Raw genomic sequence first — 6,000 nt, 5'->3', positions numbered from 1 at the left:
TCAACTTCTTACACCATGACTCGTAAGCTTCTAGTAGAGCTGGACTCAGTCTAATGAGTTGCCGACTAATGACCTGATAATCAGAGCTAGTCTCTTTAAGATAATATAAAATGGTCTCATTTACCATCTGAATACCATCATACATTCCAGATATATGCTCCTGTCGACAATTTTCGTAATCTTTGGCTGGAACTACATTAAATACACCATAACTAGTATGGTGTGTTTTATAGCGCTTCAGGTACTTGATTTTATAATACATAAGCTGAGCATCTAGTGAGACAGCAGGAAATTCCACAGGGTATTCTGTAAGCTCCTTGCCATTCCAGTTAGTAGCTTCATCATCTTCTGTTGTCATGAAACAATTCACTGCTCTTTCTCTGGTGGATTCTTCCTTGGCTATTACACAAATAAATAGAGAACGTTACGGACTACTTCACAAAGTTTTGATCTAGTTAACCCTTTGCTTACGAAATCTGTAAAAGCCTGGAATACGAGCATTGTCTCAGCGTACGGATCCCGAAAATCCCGAAATATTAAGCTTTCGATAGACCTTTTTAAAATATATTATTTATTAAAAAAGCAGCATTAAAATTTAAAATTAGTAATTTGATCAATTTCCGTTGGCTTTGTAATACTGTTGTGAGGCTATAAGTAATCCCTAATACGCATGTGCAAGCAATACACTCTGCAAAGATGTGATCTTTTATGGAAATCTATTCATCATGAACGCACGCGGTTTTTCAAGCTCTGCTAAAAAAAGTTTGTTTAGAGGAAGACATCGACTGGTTTGGAAGTGAAGAAGAGGATATCAGGTCGGAAGAATGTGGGGAAGGCGATGAAAGTGAAAAATAAGATCAACAGGGTGAATTGGATTGCGAAAGTGAGAGTGAAACGGCCGGTGATGAAACCGGGAGTATTTACGGATTTTAAAGAGGAGCTGACTTAAAACCCCAAAAATTACATTTTGCTGACAGCTTGGCAGGAGTAAGTTCAAATTTTTAAACAGGTAAGTATTTTTAATATTTAAAGCTTTCTATAACATCGGCCATTATAAATGTTATATTTAACGAAACGAATAAATATGGCCTCCAAAAACATTGCGATGCTTCGGAGCCTGTTGATGGTAAAGATATTTGGCGAGTTATTTATTTAGTTTTGCATATAAGTATTTTCAAAAAGCCTACTCTGTTGTCTTACTGGTCCACAATCCTTTATTATCTACGCTGAATTTTAATAAAATTAAAAATAGAAAGAAACATAGAAGCAATTTTACTTTCTACTGTGCATTTTGCTGACAATTTTGAACAGCCTGCTAGCAATAAATTCTTCAAGTTAGAAGATGTTTTTGCCATGATATGCGACCGGTTATATTCTGTTTTGCTGCCTAATAAATTCATATCTATAGCTGAAAGCTTGCTGGCTTGGAAAGAACGACTTAGACAACCAGTTTCTTTGCAAACTCTTGCAAACATATGACACCGTGCAGATGCTTATCATAAACCATGTTCACAGAGTTAGTGCTTCCAAAAATGTATTTGTTATCAATGTTTTATGATAGAAAGGTGGCAACTTTGACACATCACAATTTTGATAGAAATATTCAGACGTATTATTTATACAACATTGTCAATTACCTTTATCAATAGGAAAATACAATTGAAAATGGTGTATAAAAAGAAATTAATAGCTTCAACAAATTGAGACTTTTGCTGGAAAGCATTTGCAAACTATCTGCATAGAAAAAATATCAGCTTGTAGAGAAATTTCTCAGCTTTCATATTATGCAGTTTTTATGCAGTCATGTCGAAGGCTCAAATCGCCCTAATAATTGCCTCTGTACGCTAGTATTTTCCCCGGCCGTAAGCGCGCCGTAGCCAAAGGGTTAAGAACATGCATTAGATATATATAAAGCAGGTAATGTCTGTTACAGACATTACCTGTACAAATAGTATAGTGTTGGTATCTACAGTAGATACCAACACTATACTATTTAAAGATATCAGAATAGTATTCTCATGCTCTAGATTGGTGAACACAGTAAAATAATTTTTATGTATTAACATGATACAAATATAAAACTTGTTGGCCTGTACGTGGCTTACGTCTTCAACCTACCTGCTTCAATAGAGAGTCTGATACCCACCAATGCTCAACCATCTTCCTAATATAAATAAAGACAACTGGTTAAAACGAAATTCAATGCAAAAATGTTAAAAAGTTGTTAGTTCAGGTTGAGAAAATTAAACCAAATAAGTGAGGAAGTATCTTAACATATATTTACATACAAGATATACAGATGTGCTAAATCTGCTGGGAATAGTTATTGTTTCACATACCTTTATACTTGCCAATAATTCTTTACGGTATGTGGAACGATTTAAAGACATATCACCATCTTTTCTATTTTTTAGCTCAGAACGATTCAACCTATCGTTGCGCATGCTGAAAATATTAATAACATTATAAAAATACAGATTCTTAGAATTATTTTTTAATAAGTTTACAACAACAAAAATGTGCTGAATATCTAGAAAGTTCAAGATTATTGCATAACCCCCTACAAGGAATCACACTAATTTTGCTGAAAAAACATTGTGGTTAACAGTGAAAATTGACAGAATAGGACTAGGTTTCCTAGTAATAGTTAATGTGTAGATAAATAATCCAACCAGACGTTTCCTACTGATAATTGTTGAAGTCTTGAGACCTCTACGAATGAGAGTGTCACTCACCTTGATAACATACAGTCCACAGCTTACACAATCTTTCTGTTGCATGGCCGCCATCTCACTATCTGTCACAGCATAATCAGCAAACCTCTCATCAACAGAAACAAGCTTCCTGCAAATATTGTTGCTAACAGTGAGTTTTTGGATTAAACCATTTATGCTATAGAATGCAAAGGCAATAACTGTTGCTTTTTGTAAGATTTACTGACAAACCTAGTGAAGTATTTCATGCTCACCTTTTTTCAATGGTCTGTTGTCCTTTGTAAGAGAGTCCATTAAATGAATTTTCCCAAGTTTCCTATCTACCAGCTGCAAACAGAGTACCATATACAACTTGTATATAAAGCTATGCAAGCTAATGCAAGTTGCATGTTATAGATACATGCAGAGCCAGTATTCCTGTGCCAGCTATGCCAGCTGTTACACGCTATATAAAAGATGTCGTTTTAAATTTTTAAAACAATTATGATAACTATGCACAGCCATGCAACACTAATTGTTCTCAAAATTAATATCTTAACATAGTCTTTTAGTATAAAAGTGCAGCATAAGAATGCAAAGCATTATGGAGTAGTGACTTTGCTCAGAATCATGTCTTGGTACTATAGCAATGTCAGCAGGTTGGTCTAATGCGTTAGTGAGACTATCATAGATTAGTAGAGCATGAAACTGAAAATAAACATTTGATACACATAAAAAAGTTAACGAATAATACAATATGGCAAGATCTTTTTTACTGCGTTAAGCGTTGCATAATAAGTTTATAAAATATATATTTTGTTGATGTAACAAAAATTATGATAAAATCATTCCCATGATGAACTTTTACTGCTGATTAAATGAAATAGAGGTATTTGGACAGCATCACGTCACATCAACTTTAGATCACAACCTCAGAAAGACATACCTTGATTGTTGATTTCGACTTGGAAATCGCCAGTTTTATGCCAACATCTAACACCTAAAATAAGTAAAAAAAAATCTAAAACAGTCCAATATTTCGAAGGAAAATTACAATTAGAAATTTAACAGACTGCACTAGAAGACACTGTTGCAACACAAACTGTCATCAAGAACGTAGTTGCTTATAAAACATCTGTCTAGGATCATATTTTTTCAATGTATTATGTATTTATCACTCTTTTATATATATACCTTATATTTCTAGTATCTAGAATAAATCTAGGCCTTTCCAGCACCAGCAAAACACCAGTAACCATTCTTTAATGCCAGTAATCATTCTTAATTTTCAAGAAGAAGAGTTTTGACTGTAAGCATGTAGCACGTTGCTGGCCCCACGATGCCGCTTGCTTTAGAAATGCAAAAAAGAAACAAATATTGCCCGCTAGAGCAGGACGTTTAACACTGATGTCAAAGGTTTGTTTTAAAAGCTATACAAAACTATTTTCTCACGTCCATGGTACTACTGATTACTTATAATCGCCAACACAGCTACACAGTTTTCAAACCAAGTAAGGAACTGCGAGCTAGAAACTCACAAATCGTTATCTTTTTTAGATCTGACCCTCTCATGCTACTGTAACCTTGTCAGCCATGTTTTAACTAGCATTAGACTTATGCTAGTTCTTTATTTTCCGATACCTAAAAGTTGTACCTAGCAAAATTGGTTAAATTTCAAATCCACCTCTTTTTCAATGTTTAACATAAAGTAGTAGATATATACAGTGAATTACATTACTTGATGTTCTATATTTGGCTGTTCAACACTCATATAGCCAAAACCATCATAAGAAGCAACGGTGAAACACCTTATTCATCTTTTAATAAATGTTATATATTATATGTATTATATATTTACATATTTATAAACCGCTGTCATATACTGTTGTATAATCAAAGTCATCCAGATTTTGGTCAAATCGGTGTCTGATGACATAGCATTTATAGAGAGTCTCAAAATGTCATAGAAATTACTCAATTAGTGTTATGCGTGTTGCTTAGGTAAACAAAGACTCTCTTTAGCTGCTTTAATTCCCCAAATAAAAATGTTGATCTCATCATTTTAATCCAACAGCCCGAGAATAGCTTTAAAATCGCATAAAAATTTTTTACAGTTTTTTAAAGTTTTTTTACAAGAACAGGAAACCATAAAAAGTTCCTAAAAAACATGGTATATGCCAGTGTTCTGTATTGACTTTGAATCTAATAAAAACCACTTCGATGCTTTCAAGTAATTTTACCTGAAAATAAAATTAAGTAGTGATGAGCTCTTTAGTAAAACAGGCTCTACAATAAACAGAGGCATAAACGCAGAAACAGATATATACATAAACAAAAATACAGACAAAGATATAAAAAACCCATTAACTCACAGAAATTTTAAGGTTGCCAAGTCTACTATTTGAGAATGAACTTTGTCTGTCAGTTTGTCTGATAAGAAAATTGTCATCCCGATAGACCTTTAAACTACTTCTAACATTCTACATAAGTTTCTAATATTTGAACAGAGAAGGTTTTAGTTTGCTATTTGTTAAGATTTTCTGCTCTTCTGTTTCGCTATTTACTTACATGATACAATTACAATATTTTATTTAGCACAATGTCATGTGTTGTTTGTAAATCCTAAGCAAATGGTCAGAATGCTGGTGTTGGGAAATATTTACTGTGAAACTCGGACAACTCAAACTTCATGGGACCAAGCGAAAGTGTTCAAGTTATCAGAGCGTTCAAGATATCAGAGCACTGTCACAAATGCATGTATTTATTAGCAGATACATGTACCTATACAATCTATATATAAATCAAAAGTATAGATTGCCTGTTACAAGTTAAAGGGCCTTTCCTGTAAAGTTTAAAGAAATTCTATTAGAAAGTATAGATATTTTTTTATCACTGCCATCACTTGAGATTTGTTTGTTGTTTTAGTTGATGTGACTGCCAAGACGTTCTCAGGTTAAAATTGGCAAAACTTGATTGGGGTTAAAAGGCTCAGAAAAAATACATCTTTATCTCTTGAGCGTTTTAACAAGGTCAATTTTGCCAATGCTACTTTAAGTTTATCCGAAGGTTACCTTACTTTTTGTTGCTTTCGAAGGGCCATCGCAAAACAGATGTTGCATATATATATATATATATATATATATATATATATATATATATATATAGTCAAATTAGATTGAATAGGAGGCCACTTTGGAAAATATATCCACGATATAGGGCTTTTGGATAATAGGAGGCTTCTGATAGGAGGCTTCGCTAGAAACATGCTTAAACAACTCTACTGGTCATGCTGATTGCATACGTATCT

The sequence above is a fragment of the Watersipora subatra genome, chromosome 8 (assembly GCF_963576615.1).
Source record: "Watersipora subatra chromosome 8, tzWatSuba1.1, whole genome shotgun sequence".
Taxonomy (NCBI): Eukaryota; Metazoa; Bryozoa; class Gymnolaemata; order Cheilostomatida; family Watersiporidae; genus Watersipora; species Watersipora subatra.
This window is presented reverse-complemented; position numbering follows the sequence as displayed.